This window comes from Phyllobates terribilis, unplaced genomic scaffold, assembly GCF_046119375.1.
Source record: "Phyllobates terribilis strain yellow unplaced genomic scaffold, ASM4611937v1 Scaffold_63__1_contigs__length_7903474, whole genome shotgun sequence".
Taxonomy (NCBI): Eukaryota; Metazoa; Chordata; class Amphibia; order Anura; family Dendrobatidae; genus Phyllobates; species Phyllobates terribilis.
In genome coordinates, this window is record NW_027362823.1 from 7359286 (window position 1) to 7373968 (window position 14683).

A 14683-nucleotide genomic window follows, 5' to 3' on the forward strand; every position below is an offset into this window, starting at 1 on the left:
CTGCATAACTCCACCTCTTTAAACACAGCACCTTCACCCCCTGCTGTTCCCACCCGCCTCAACACCGTTGGAAGGGAGGAGAACCAATTAAGGCGGGGGGTGGGGTGGAACGAGCAGCTGTCTACCCTTAGCAGGAGGGCTCCTGATTACATACCTCTCCTGCTGCTGCTGCTGCTGGCTGTCCAGCAGCAGACTGAAGGTGGCTGCTGCTGTGCACAGGTATATAAAGGCTCAGAGCCTATTATGACACGCGCAGCCAGCGTTCCATTGCCACATTCCATCTACTGCAGGCAGGATACCTGGCTGGCTGAATGTCGCTGAGAAGCTCACAGAGACCGCCATAAGCAACAGTTTAACAGAATGCCACAGACTAATCAACCAAACTTTTTGGGTTGGGTTCTCTTTTATAGTCTGCAGGCATTAAATGAAAGAAGTCAGTGTTCCAGCAGAAGGAGACAACGTTTCAGAAAAGGCATTGTAGCAAACCAAAAAAGAAATTTTAAGCGCAGCAGAGTAACCAGCGCACATACCTGTTAGCTCAGGTGAGTTTAAAAGGCTGCTGTTGATAACAAGGGCATTTGCTAAATAGATGGTGTGTGTGCAACAATATACTGAAAGGTCAATTATATTGTGCAGCTTATCTCACCACCTGTAGTTATTTAGGTGAAAGCTCCAAAATGCTTGCCTAATATGTCTGTTTATCCAAAAGGAAGTAAAAAGGGAGAGCTAGAAAGATAGCATTGCATCACATTACATGGCAATGCAATGCACAGTTGCTGAAGTTGAACCAAAATGAGCTTGTAATCTGGCTTCTGCAACTTTGAACATGAAAAATCCAATGAGGAGAAGAAAAGCAAAGCCAAAGAGTCCATCCCAAAATCCGACAAACAAGCAAAATGAACAAAAAACATTGAATTCAATTCTTTCTGATTTTAGAAACTGCATTAAAGAAGGGGTGCACCGGTCCTGGAGATACTGCAATACCAGGTCAATGCGTGGAGTGGACAGAGCAAGCTCTTTTTCCATCTCCCTGTTCTAAAAATCCATTTAATATATGGTCCCCAGATAGGGGACGTATCAGATATTAAACTGATAAGAACAGATACTACACTTGATCTTAGCCAAAAGGCCGAGAAGCGATAACCAGAATTGGTTTCAAACTACGGAGCCACCCAAGGATCCTGAAAAGTCCATTTGTGGAGATGAGCTCCTGGACTCCCGTTAAGAAGACATGTTGTCAACCTCTAGATCCCTTACATGCCTGCACTTTTCGGCTTGCTGCTGCTGCAATCCACGCGTTTTAGATCTGCATAACTCCACCTCTTTAAACACAGCACCTTCACCCCCTGCTGTTCCCACCCGCCTCAACACCGTTGGAAGGGAGGAGAACCAATTAAGGCGGGGGGTGGGGTGGAACGAGCAGCTGTCTACCCTTAGCAGGAGGGCTCCTGATTACATACCTCTCCTGCTGCTGCTGCTGCTGGCTGTCCAGCAGCAGACTGAAGGTGGCTGCTGCTGTGCACAGGTATATAAAGGCTCAGAGCCTATTATGACACGCGCAGCCAGCGTTCCATTGCCACATTCCATCTACTCCAGGCAGGATACCTGGCTGGCTGAATGTCGCTGAGAAGCTCACAGAGACCGCCATAAGCAACAGTTTAACAGAATGCCACAGACTAATCAACCAAACTTTTTGGGTTGGGTTCTCTTTTATAGTCTGCAGGCATTAAATGAAAGAAGTCAGTGTTACAGCAGAAGGAGACAACGTTTCAGAAAAGGCATTGTAGCAAACCAAAAAAGAAATTTTAAGCGCAGCAGAGTAACCAGCGCACATACCTGTTAGCTCAGGTGAGTTTAAAAGGCTGCTGTTGATAACAAGGGCATTTGCTAAATAGATGGTGTGTGTGCAACAATATACTGAAAGGTCAATTATATTGTGCAGCTTATCTCACCACCTGTAGTTATTTAGGTGAAAGCTCCAAAATGCTTGCCTAATATGTCTGTTTATCCAAAAGGAAGTAAAAAGGGAGAGCTAGAAAGATAGCATTGCATCACATTACATGGCAATGCAATGCACAGTTGCTGAAGTTGAACCAAAATGAGCTTGTAATCTGGCTTCTGCAACTTTGAACATGAAAAATCCAATGAGGAGAAGAAAAGCAAAGCCAAAGAGTCCATCCCAAAATCCGACAAACAAGCAAAATGAACAAAAAACATTGAATTCAATTCTTTCTGATTTTAGAAACTGCATTAAAGAAGGGGTGCACCGGTCCTGGAGATACTGCAATACCAGGTCAATGCGTGGAGTGGACAGAGCAAGCTCTTTTTCCATCTCCCTGTTCTAAAAATCCATTTAATATATGGTCCCCAGATAGGGGACGTATCAGATATTAAACTGATAAGAACAGATACTACACTTGATCTTAGCCAAAAGGCCGAGAAGCGATAACCAGAATTGGTTTCAAACTACGGAGCCACCCAAGGATCCTGAAAAGTCCATTTGTGGAGATGAGCTCCTGGACTCCCGTTAAGAAGACATGTTGTCAACCTCTAGATCCCTTACATGCCTGCACTTTTCGGCTTGCTGCTGCTGCAATCCACGCGTTTTAGATCTGCATAACTCCACCTCTTTAAACACAGCACCTTCACCCCCTGCTGTTCCCACCCGCCTCAACACCGTTGGAAGGGAGGAGAACCAATTAAGGCGGGGGGTGGGGTGGAACGAGCAGCTGTCTACCCTTAGCAGGAGGGCTCCTGATTACATACCTCTCCTGCTGCTGCTGCTGCTGGCTGTCCAGCAGCAGACTGAAGGTGGCTGCTGCTGTGCACAGGTATATAAAGGCTCAGAGCCTATTATGACACGCGCAGCCAGCGTTCCATTGCCACATTCCATCTACTGCAGGCAGGATACCTGGCTGGCTGAATGTCGCTGAGAAGCTCACAGAGACCGCCATAAGCAACAGTTTAACAGAATGCCACAGACTAATCAACCAAACTTTTTGGGTTGGGTTCTCTTTTATAGTCTGCAGGCATTAAATGAAAGAAGTCAGTGTTCCAGCAGAAGGAGACAACGTTTCAGAAAAGGCATTGTAGCAAACCAAAAAAGAAATTTTAAGCGCAGCAGAGTAACCAGCGCACATACCTGTTAGCTCAGGTGAGTTTAAAAGGCTGCTGTTGATAACAAGGGCATTTGCTAAATAGATGGTGTGTGTGCAACAATATACTGAAAGGTCAATTATATTGTGCAGCTTATCTCACCACCTGTAGTTATTTAGGTGAAAGCTCCAAAATGCTTGCCTAATATGTCTGTTTATCCAAAAGGAAGTAAAAAGGGAGAGCTAGAAAGATAGCATTGCATCACATTACATGGCAATGCAATGCACAGTTGCTGAAGTTGAACCAAAATGAGCTTGTAATCTGGCTTCTGCAACTTTGAACATGAAAAATCCAATGAGGAGAAGAAAAGCAAAGCCAAAGAGTCCATCCCAAAATCCGACAAACAAGCAAAATGAACAAAAAACATTGAATTCAATTCTTTCTGATTTTAGAAACTGCATTAAAGAAGGGGTGCACCGGTCCTGGAGATACTGCAATACCAGGTCAATGCGTGGAGTGGACAGAGCAAGCTCTTTTTCCATCTCCCTGTTCTAAAAATCCATTTAATATATGGTCCCCAGATAGGGGACGTATCAGATATTAAACTGATAAGAACAGATACTACACTTGATCTTAGCCAAAAGGCCGAGAAGCGATAACCAGAATTGGTTTCAAACTACGGAGCCACCCAAGGATCCTGAAAAGTCCATTTGTGGAGATGAGCTCCTGGACTCCCGTTAAGAAGACATGTTGTCAACCTCTAGATCCCTTACATGCCTGCACTTTTCGGCTTGCTGCTGCTGCAATCCACGCGTTTTAGATCTGCATAACTCCACCTCTTTAAACACAGCACCTTCACCCCCTGCTGTTCCCACCCGCCTCAACACCGTTGGAAGGGAGGAGAACCAATTAAGGCGGGGGGTGGGGTGGAACGAGCAGCTGTCTACCCTTAGCAGGAGGGCTCCTGATTACATACCTCTCCTGCTGCTGCTGCTGCTGGCTGTCCAGCAGCAGACTGAAGGTGGCTGCTGCTGTGCACAGGTATATAAAGGCTCAGAGCCTATTATGACACGCGCAGCCAGCGTTCCATTGCCACATTCCATCTACTGCAGGCAGGATACCTGGCTGGCTGAATGTCGCTGAGAAGCTCACAGAGACCGCCATAAGCAACAGTTTAACAGAATGCCACAGACAAATCAACCAAACTTTTTGGGTTGGGTTCTCTTTTATAGTCTGCAGGCATTAAATGAAAGAAGTCAGTGTTCCAGCAGAAGGAGACAACGTTTCAGAAAAGGCATTGTAGCAAACCAAAAAAGAAATTTTAAGCGCAGCAGAGTAACCAGCGCACATACCTGTTAGCTCAGGTGAGTTTAAAAGGCTGCTGTTGATAACAAGGGCATTTGCTAAATAGATGGTGTGTGTGCAACAATATACTGAAAGGTCAATTATATTGTGCAGCTTATCTCACCACCTGTAGTTATTTAGGTGAAAGCTCCAAAATGCTTGCCTAATATGTCTGTTTATCCAAAAGGAAGTAAAAAGGGAGAGCTAGAAAGATAGCATTGCATCACATTACATGGCAATGCAATGCACAGTTGCTGAAGTTGAACCAAAATGAGCTTGTAATCTGGCTTCTGCAACTTTGAACATGAAAAATCCAATGAGGAGAAGAAAAGCAAAGCCAAAGAGTCCATCCCAAAATCCGACAAACAAGCAAAATGAACAAAAAACATTGAATTCAATTCTTTCTGATTTTAGAAACTGCATTAAAGAAGGGGTGCACCGGTCCTGGAGATACTGCAATACCAGGTCAATGCGTGGAGTGGACAGAGCAAGCTCTTTTTCCATCTCCCTGTTCTAAAAATCCATTTAATATATGGTCCCCAGATAGGGGACGTATCAGATATTAAACTGATAAGAACAGATACTACACTTGATCTTAGCCAAAAGGCCGAGAAGCGATAACCAGAATTGGTTTCAAACTACGGAGCCACCCAAGGATCCTGAAAAGTCCATTTGTGGAGATGAGCTCCTGGACTCCCGTTAAGAAGACATGTTGTCAACCTCTAGATCCCTTACATGCCTGCACTTTTCGGCTTGCTGCTGCTGCAATCCACGCGTTTTAGATCTGCATAACTCCACCTCTTTAAACACAGCACCTTCACCCCCTGCTGTTCCCACCCGCCTCAACACCGTTGGAAGGGAGGAGAACCAATTAAGGCGGGGGGTGAGGTGGAACGAGCAGCTGTCTACCCTTAGCAGGAGGGCTCCTGATTACATACCTCTCCTGCTGCTGCTGCTGCTGGCTGTCCAGCAGCAGACTGAAGGTGGCTGCTGCTGTGCACAGGTATATAAAGGCTCAGAGCCTATTATGACACGCGCAGCCAGCGTTCCATTGCCACATTCCATCTACTGCAGGCAGGATACCTGGCTGGCTGAAAGTCGCTGAGAAGCTCACAGAGACCGCCATAAGCAACAGTTTAACAGAATGCCACAGACTAATCAACCAAACTTTTTGGGTTGGGTTCTCTTTTATAGTCTGCAGGCATTAAATGAAAGAAGTCAGTGTTCCAGCAGAAGGAGACAACGTTTCAGAAAAGGCATTGTAGCAAACCAAAAAAGAAATTTTAAGCGCAGCAGAGTAACCAGCGCACATACCTGTTAGCTCAGGTGAGTTTAAAAGGCTGCTGTTGATAACAAGGGCATTTGCTAAATAGATGGTGTGTGTGCAACAATATACTGAAAGGTCAATTATATTGTGCAGCTTATCTCACCACCTGTAGTTATTTAGGTGAAAGCTCCAAAATGCTTGCCTAATATGTCTGTTTATCCAAAAGGAAGTAAAAAGGGAGAGCTAGAAAGATAGCATTGCATCACATTACATGGCAATGCAATGCACAGTTGCTGAAGTTGAACCAAAATGAGCTTGTAATCTGGCTTCTGCAACTTTGAACATGAAAAATCCAATGAGGAGAAGAAAAGCAAAGCCAAAGAGTCCATCCCAAAATCCGACAAACAAGCAAAATGAACAAAAAACATTGAATTCAATTCTTTCTGATTTTAGAAACTGCATTAAAGAAGGGGTGCACCGGTCCTGGAGATACTGCAATACCAGGTCAATGCGTGGAGTGGACAGAGCAAGCTCTTTTTCCATCTCCCTGTTCTAAAAATCCATTTAATATATGGTCCCCAGATAGGGGACGTATCAGATATTAAACTGATAAGAACAGATACTACACTTGATCTTAGCCAAAAGGCCGAGAAGCGATAACCAGAATTGGTTTCAAACTACGGAGCCACCCAAGGATCCTGAAAAGTCCATTTGTGGAGATGAGCTCCTGGACTCCCGTTAAGAAGACATGTTGTCAACCTCTAGATCCCTTACATGCCTGCACTTTTCGGCTTGCTGCTGCTGCAATCCACGCGTTTTAGATCTGCATAACTCCACCTCTTTAAACACAGCACCTTCACCCCCTGCTGTTCCCACCCGCCTCAACACCGTTGGAAGGGAGGAGAACCAATTAAGGCGGGGGGTGGGGTGGAACGAGCAGCTGTCTACCCTTAGCAGGAGGGCTCCTGATTACATACCTCTCCTGCTGCTGCTGCTGCTGGCTGTCCAGCAGCAGACTGAAGGTGGCTGCTGCTGTGCACAGGTATATAAAGGCTCAGAGCCTATTATGACACGCGCAGCCAGCGTTCCATTGCCACATTCCATCTACTGCAGGCAGGATACCTGGCTGGCTGAATGTCGCTGAGAAGCTCACAGAGACCGCCATAAGCAACAGTTTAACAGAATGCCACAGACAAATCAACCAAACTTTTTGGGTTGGGTTCTCTTTTATAGTCTGCAGGCATTAAATGAAAGAAGTCAGTGTTCCAGCAGAAGGAGACAACGTTTCAGAAAAGGCATTGTAGCAAACCAAAAAAGAAATTTTAAGCGCAGCAGAGTAACCAGCGCACATACCTGTTAGCTCAGGTGAGTTTAAAAGGCTGCTGTTGATAACAAGGGCATTTGCTAAATAGATGGTGTGTGTGCAACAATATACTGAAAGGTCAATTATATTGTGCAGCTTATCTCACCACCTGTAGTTATTTAGGTGAAAGCTCCAAAATGCTTGCCTAATATGTCTGTTTATCCAAAAGGAAGTAAAAAGGGAGAGCTAGAAAGATAGCATTGCATCACATTACATGGCAATGCAATGCACAGTTGCTGAAGTTGAACCAAAATGAGCTTGTAATCTGGCTTCTGCAACTTTGAACATGAAAAATCCAATGAGGAGAAGAAAAGCAAAGCCAAAGAGTCCATCCCAAAATCCGACAAACAAGCAAAATGAACAAAAAACATTGAATTCAATTCTTTCTGATTTTAGAAACTGCATTAAAGAAGGGGTGCACCGGTCCTGGAGATACTGCAATACCAGGTCAATGCGTGGAGTGGACAGAGCAAGCTCTTTTTCCATCTCCCTGTTCTAAAAATCCATTTAATATATGGTCCCCAGATAGGGGACGTATCAGATATTAAACTGATAAGAACAGATACTACACTTGATCTTAGCCAAAAGGCCGAGAAGCGATAACCAGAATTGGTTTCAAACTACGGAGCCACCCAAGGATCCTGAAAAGTCCATTTGTGGAGATGAGCTCCTGGACTCCCGTTAAGAAGACATGTTGTCAACCTCTAGATCCCTTACATGCCTGCACTTTTCGGCTTGCTGCTGCTGCAATCCACGCGTTTTAGATCTGCATAACTCCACCTCTTTAAACACAGCACCTTCACCCCCTGCTGTTCCCACCCGCCTCAACACCGTTGGAAGGGAGGAGAACCAATTAAGGCGGGGGGTGAGGTGGAACGAGCAGCTGTCTACCCTTAGCAGGAGGGCTCCTGATTACATACCTCTCCTGCTGCTGCTGCTGCTGGCTGTCCAGCAGCAGACTGAAGGTGGCTGCTGCTGTGCACAGGTATATAAAGGCTCAGAGCCTATTATGACACGCGCAGCCAGCGTTCCATTGCCACATTCCATCTACTGCAGGCAGGATACCTGGCTGGCTGAAAGTCGCTGAGAAGCTCACAGAGACCGCCATAAGCAACAGTTTAACAGAATGCCACAGACTAATCAACCAAACTTTTTGGGTTGGGTTCTCTTTTATAGTCTGCAGGCATTAAATGAAAGAAGTCAGTGTTCCAGCAGAAGGAGACAACGTTTCAGAAAAGGCATTGTAGCAAACCAAAAAAGAAATTTTAAGCGCAGCAGAGTAACCAGCGCACATACCTGTTAGCTCAGGTGAGTTTAAAAGGCTGCTGTTGATAACAAGGGCATTTGCTAAATAGATGGTGTGTGTGCAACAATATACTGAAAGGTCAATTATATTGTGCAGCTTATCTCACCACCTGTAGTTATTTAGGTGAAAGCTCCAAAATGCTTGCCTAATATGTCTGTTTATCCAAAAGGAAGTAAAAAGGGAGAGCTAGAAAGATAGCATTGCATCACATTACATGGCAATGCAATGCACAGTTGCTGAAGTTGAACCAAAATGAGCTTGTAATCTGGCTTCTGCAACTTTGAACATGAAAAATCCAATGAGGAGAAGAAAAGCAAAGCCAAAGAGTCCATCCCAAAATCCGACAAACAAGCAAAATGAACAAAAAACATTGAATTCAATTCTTTCTGATTTTAGAAACTGCATTAAAGAAGGGGTGCACCGGTCCTGGAGATACTGCAATACCAGGTCAATGCGTGGAGTGGACAGAGCAAGCTCTTTTTCCATCTCCCTGTTCTAAAAATCCATTTAATATATGGTCCCCAGATAGGGGACGTATCAGATATTAAACTGATAAGAACAGATACTACACTTGATCTTAGCCAAAAGGCCGAGAAGCGATAACCAGAATTGGTTTCAAACTACGGAGCCACCCAAGGATCCTGAAAAGTCCATTTGTGGAGATGAGCTCCTGGACTCCCGTTAAGAAGACATGTTGTCAACCTCTAGATCCCTTACATGCCTGCACTTTTCGGCTTGCTGCTGCTGCAATCCACGCGTTTTAGATCTGCATAACTCCACCTCTTTAAACACAGCACCTTCACCCCCTGCTGTTCCCACCCGCCTCAACACCGTTGGAAGGGAGGAGAACCAATTAAGGCGGGGGGTGGGGTGGAACGAGCAGCTGTCTACCCTTAGCAGGAGGGCTCCTGATTACATACCTCTCCTGCTGCTGCTGCTGCTGGCTGTCCAGCAGCAGACTGAAGGTGGCTGCTGCTGTGCACAGGTATATAAAGGCTCAGAGCCTATTATGACACGCGCAGCCAGCGTTCCATTGCCACATTCCATCTACTGCAGGCAGGATACCTGGCTGGCTGAATGTCGCTGAGAAGCTCACAGAGACCGCCATAAGCAACAGTTTAACAGAATGCCACAGACTAATCAACCAAACTTTTTGGGTTGGGCTCTCTTTTATAGTCTGCAGGCATTAAATGAAAGAAGTCAGTGTTCCAGCAGAAGGAGACAACGTTTCAGAAAAGGCATTGTAGCAAACCAAAAAAGAAATTTTAAGCGCAGCAGAGTAACCAGCGCACATACCTGTTAGCTCAGGTGAGTTTAAAAGGCTGCTGTTGATAACAAGGGCATTTGCTAAATAGATGGTGTGTGTGCAACAATATACTGAAAGGTCAATTATATTGTGCAGCTTATCTCACCACCTGTAGTTATTTAGGTGAAAGCTCCAAAATGCTTGCCTAATATGTCTGTTTATCCAAAAGGAAGTAAAAAGGGAGAGCTAGAAAGATAGCATTGCATCACATTACATGGCAATGCAATGCACAGTTGCTGAAGTTGAACCAAAATGAGCTTGTAATCTGGCTTCTGCAACTTTGAACATGAAAAATCCAATGAGGAGAAGAAAAGCAAAGCCAAAGAGTCCATCCCAAAATCCGACAAACAAGCAAAATGAACAAAAAACATTGAATTCAATTCTTTCTGATTTTAGAAACTGCATTAAAGAAGGGGTGCACCGGTCCTGGAGATACTGCAATACCAGGTCAATGCGTGGAGTGGACAGAGCAAGCTCTTTTTCCATCTCCCTGTTCTAAAAATCCATTTAATATATGGTCCCCAGATAGGGGACGTATCAGATATTAAACTGATAAGAACAGATACTACACTTGATCTTAGCCAAAAGGCCGAGAAGCGATAACCAGAATTGGTTTCAAACTACGGAGCCACCCAAGGATCCTGAAAAGTCCATTTGTGGAGATGAGCTCCTGGACTCCCGTTAAGAAGACATGTTGTCAACCTCTAGATCCCTTACATGCCTGCACTTTTCGGCTTGCTGCTGCTGCAATCCACGCGTTTTAGATCTGCATAACTCCACCTCTTTAAACACAGCACCTTCACCCCCTGCTGTTCCCACCCGCCTCAACACCGTTGGAAGGGAGGAGAACCAATTAAGGCGGGGGGTGGGGTGGAACGAGCAGCTGTCTACCCTTAGCAGGAGGGCTCCTGATTACATACCTCTCCTGCTGCTGCTGCTGCTGGCTGTCCAGCAGCAGACTGAAGGTGGCTGCTGCTGTGCACAGGTATATAAAGGCTCAGAGCCTATTATGACACGCGCAGCCAGCGTTCCATTGCCACATTCCATCTACTGCAGGCAGGATACCTGGCTGGCTGAATGTCGCTGAGAAGCTCACAGAGACCGCCATAAGCAACAGTTTAACAGAATGCCACAGACTAATCAACCAAACTTTTTGGGTTGGGCTCTCTTTTATAGTCTGCAGGCATTAAATGAAAGAAGTCAGTGTTCCAGCAGAAGGAGACAACGTTTCAGAAAAGGCATTGTAGCAAACCAAAAAAGAAATTTTAAGCGCAGCAGAGTAACCAGCGCACATACCTGTTAGCTCAGGTGAGTTTAAAAGGCTGCTGTTGATAACAAGGGCATTTGCTAAATAGATGGTGTGTGTGCAACAATATACTGAAAGGTCAATTATATTGTGCAGCTTATCTCACCACCTGTAGTTATTTAGGTGAAAGCTCCAAAATGCTTGCCTAATATGTCTGTTTATCCAAAAGGAAGTAAAAAGGGAGAGCTAGAAAGATAGCATTGCATCACATTACATGGCAATGCAATGCACAGTTGCTGAAGTTGAACCAAAATGAGCTTGTAATCTGGCTTCTGCAACTTTGAACATGAAAAATCCAATGAGGAGAAGAAAAGCAAAGCCAAAGAGTCCATCCCAAAATCCGACAAACAAGCAAAATGAACAAAAAACATTGAATTCAATTCTTTCTGATTTTAGAAACTGCATTAAAGAAGGGGTGCACCGGTCCTGGAGATACTGCAATACCAGGTCAATGCGTGGAGTGGACAGAGCAAGCTCTTTTTCCATCTCCCTGTTCTAAAAATCCATTTAATATATGGTCCCCAGATAGGGGACGTATCAGATATTAAACTGATAAGAACAGATACTACACTTGATCTTAGCCAAAAGGCCGAGAAGCGATAACCAGAATTGGTTTCAAACTACGGAGCCACCCAAGGATCCTGAAAAGTCCATTTGTGGAGATGAGCTCCTGGACTCCCGTTAAGAAGACATGTTGTCAACCTCTAGATCCCTTACATGCCTGCACTTTTCGGCTTGCTGCTGCTGCAATCCACGCGTTTTAGATCTGCATAACTCCACCTCTTTAAACACAGCACCTTCACCCCCTGCTGTTCCCACCCGCCTCAACACCGTTGGAAGGGAGGAGAACCAATTAAGGCGGGGGGTGGGGTGGAACGAGCAGCTGTCTACCCTTAGCAGGAGGGCTCCTGATTACATACCTCTCCTGCTGCTGCTGCTGCTGGCTGTCCAGCAGCAGACTGAAGGTGGCTGCTGCTGTGCACAGGTATATAAAGGCTCAGAGCCTATTATGACACGCGCAGCCAGCGTTCCATTGCCACATTCCATCTACTGCAGGCAGGATACCTGGCTGGCTGAATGTCGCTGAGAAGCTCACAGAGACCGCCATAAGCAACAGTTTAACAGAATGCCACAGACTAATCAACCAAACTTTTTGGGTTGGGTTCTCTTTTATAGTCTGCAGGCATTAAATGAAAGAAGTCAGTGTTCCAGCAGAAGGAGACAACGTTTCAGAAAAGGCATTGTAGCAAACCAAAAAAGAAATTTTAAGCGCAGCTGAGTAACCAGCGCACATACCTGTTAGCTCAGGTGAGTTTAAAAGGCTGCTGTTGATAACAAGGGCATTTGCTAAATAGATGGTGTGTGTGCAGCAATATACTGAAAGGTCAATTATATTGTGCAGCTTATCTCACCACCTGAAGTTATTTAGGTGAAAGCTCCAAAATGCTTGCCTAATATGTCTGTTTATCCAAAAGGAAGTAAAAAGGGAGAGCTAGAAAGATAGCATTGCATCACATTACATGGCAATGCAATGCACAGTTGCTGAAGTTGAACCAAAATGAGCTTGTAATCTGGCTTCTGCAACTTTGAACATGAAAAATCCAATGAGGAGAAGAAAAGCAAAGCCAAAGAGTCCATCCCAAAATCCGACAAACAAGCAAAATGAACAAAAAACATTGAATTCAATTCTTTCTGATTTTAGAAACTGCATTAAAGAAGGGGTGCACCGGTCCTGGAGATACTGCAATACCAGGTCAATGCGTGGAGTGGACAGAGCAAGCTCTTTTTCCATCTCCCTGTTCTAAAAATCCATTTAATATATGGTCCCCAGATAGGGGACGTATCAGATATTAAACTGATAAGAACAGATACTACACTTGATCTTAGCCAAAAGGCCGAGAAGCGATAACCAGAATTGGTTTCAAACTACGGAGCCACCCAAGGATCCTGAAAAGTCCATTTGTGGAGATGAGCTCCTGGACTCCCGTTAAGAAGACATGTTGTCAACCTCTAGATCCCTTACATGCCTGCACTTTTCGGCTTGCTGCTGCTGCAATCCACGCGTTTTAGATCTGCATAACTCCACCTCTTTAAACACAGCACCTTCACCCCCTGCTGTTCCCACCCGCCTCAACACCGTTGGAAGGGAGGAGAACCAATTAAGGCGGGGGGTGGGGTGGAACGAGCAGCTGTCTACCCTTAGCAGGAGGGCTCCTGATTACATACCTCTCCTGCTGCTGCTGCTGCTGGCTGTCCAGCAGCAGACTGAAGGTGGCTGCTGCTGTGCACAGGTATATAAAGGCTCAGAGCCTATTATGACACGCGCAGCCAGCGTTCCATTGCCACATTCCATCTACTGCAGGCAGGATACCTGGCTGGCTGAATGTCGCTGAGAAGCTCACAGAGACCGCCATAAGCAACAGTTTAACAAAATGCCACAGACTAATCCACCAAACTTTTTGGGTTGGGTTCTTTTTTATAGTCTGCAGGCATTAAATGAAAGAAGTCAGTGTTCCAGCAGAAGGAGACAACGTTTCAGAAAAGGCATTGTAGCAAACCAAAAAAGAAATTTTAAGCGCAGCAGAGTAACCAGCGCACATACCTGTTAGCTCAGGTGAGTTTAAAAGGCTGCTGTTGATAACAAGGGCATTTGCTAAATAGATGGTGTGTGTGCAACAATATACTGAAAGGTCAATTATATTGTGCAGCTTATCTCACCACCTGTAGTTATTTAGGTGAAAGCTCCAAAATGCTTGCCTAATATGTCTGTTTATCCAAAAGGAAGTAAAAAGGGAGAGCTAGAAAGATAGCATTGCATCACATTACATGGCAATGCAATGCACAGTTGCTGAAGTTGAACCAAAATGAGCTTGTAATCTGGCTTCTGCAACTTTGAACATGAAAAATCCAATGAGGAGAAGAAAAGCAAAGCCAAAGAGTCCATCCCAAAATCCGACAAACAAGCAAAATGAACAAAAAACATTGAATTCAATTCTTTCTGATTTTAGAAACTGCATTAAAGAAGGGGTGCACCGGTCCTGGAGATACTGCAATACCAGGTCAATGCGTGGAGTGGACAGAGCAAGCTCTTTTTCCATCTCCCTGTTCTAAAAATCCATTTAATATATGGTCCCCAGATAGGGGACGTATCAGATATTAAACTGATAAGAACAGATACTACACTTGATCTTAGCCAAAAGGCCGAGAAGCGATAACCAGAATTGGTTTCAAACTACGGAGCCACCCAAGGATCCTGAAAAGTCCATTTGTGGAGATGAGCTCCTGGACTCCCGTTAAGAAGACATGTTGTCAACCTCTAGATCCCTTACATGCCTGCACTTTTCGGCTTGCTGCTGCTGCAATCCACGCGTTTTAGATCTGCATAACTCCACCTCTTTAAACACAGCACCTTCACCCCCTGCTGTTCCCACCCGCCTCAACACCGTTGGAAGGGAGGAGAACCAATTAAGGCGGGGGGTGGGGTGGAACGAGCAGCTGTCTACCCTTAGCAGGAGGGCTCCTGATTACATACCTCTCCTGCTGCTGCTGCTGCTGGCTGTCCAGCAGCAGACTGAAGGTGGCTGCTGCTGTGCACAGGTATATAAAGGCTCAGAGCCTATTATGACATGCGCAGCCAGCGTTCCATTGCCACATTCCATCTACTGCAGGCAGGATACCTGGCTGGCTGAATGTCG

At 45.2% G+C, this 14683-nt stretch overlaps 11 non-coding genes across 11 annotated transcripts; all 11 read right to left on the reverse strand.

The window, feature by feature from the left end:
- Positions 1-950: 950 nt before the first annotated feature.
- LOC141192800 (U2 spliceosomal RNA) lies at positions 951-1141 on the reverse strand. The gene has a single exon (XR_012266106.1). It is a non-coding gene; the product is annotated as a U2 spliceosomal RNA (small nuclear RNA).
- Positions 1142-2256: 1115 nt separating this feature from the next.
- Positions 2257-2447, reverse strand: LOC141192801 (U2 spliceosomal RNA). Its single transcript, XR_012266107.1, has one exon. It is a non-coding gene; the product is annotated as a U2 spliceosomal RNA (small nuclear RNA).
- A 1115-nt stretch (positions 2448-3562) lies between these two features.
- Positions 3563-3753, reverse strand: LOC141192802 (U2 spliceosomal RNA). Its single transcript, XR_012266108.1, has one exon. It is a non-coding gene; the product is annotated as a U2 spliceosomal RNA (small nuclear RNA).
- A 1115-nt stretch (positions 3754-4868) lies between these two features.
- On the reverse strand, positions 4869-5059 carry LOC141192803 (U2 spliceosomal RNA). Its single transcript, XR_012266109.1, has one exon. It is a non-coding gene; the product is annotated as a U2 spliceosomal RNA (small nuclear RNA).
- A 1115-nt stretch (positions 5060-6174) lies between these two features.
- Positions 6175-6365, reverse strand: LOC141192804 (U2 spliceosomal RNA). Its single transcript, XR_012266110.1, has one exon. It is a non-coding gene; the product is annotated as a U2 spliceosomal RNA (small nuclear RNA).
- Positions 6366-7480: 1115 nt separating this feature from the next.
- Positions 7481-7671, reverse strand: LOC141192805 (U2 spliceosomal RNA). The gene has a single exon (XR_012266111.1). It is a non-coding gene; the product is annotated as a U2 spliceosomal RNA (small nuclear RNA).
- A 1115-nt stretch (positions 7672-8786) lies between these two features.
- On the reverse strand, positions 8787-8977 carry LOC141192807 (U2 spliceosomal RNA). Its single transcript, XR_012266113.1, has one exon. It is a non-coding gene; the product is annotated as a U2 spliceosomal RNA (small nuclear RNA).
- Positions 8978-10092: 1115 nt separating this feature from the next.
- Positions 10093-10283, reverse strand: LOC141192808 (U2 spliceosomal RNA). Its single transcript, XR_012266114.1, has one exon. It is a non-coding gene; the product is annotated as a U2 spliceosomal RNA (small nuclear RNA).
- A 1115-nt stretch (positions 10284-11398) lies between these two features.
- LOC141192809 (U2 spliceosomal RNA) lies at positions 11399-11589 on the reverse strand. The gene has a single exon (XR_012266115.1). It is a non-coding gene; the product is annotated as a U2 spliceosomal RNA (small nuclear RNA).
- A 1115-nt stretch (positions 11590-12704) lies between these two features.
- On the reverse strand, positions 12705-12895 carry LOC141192810 (U2 spliceosomal RNA). Its single transcript, XR_012266116.1, has one exon. It is a non-coding gene; the product is annotated as a U2 spliceosomal RNA (small nuclear RNA).
- A 1115-nt stretch (positions 12896-14010) lies between these two features.
- Positions 14011-14201, reverse strand: LOC141192811 (U2 spliceosomal RNA). Its single transcript, XR_012266117.1, has one exon. It is a non-coding gene; the product is annotated as a U2 spliceosomal RNA (small nuclear RNA).
- Positions 14202-14683: the final 482 nt, after the last annotated feature.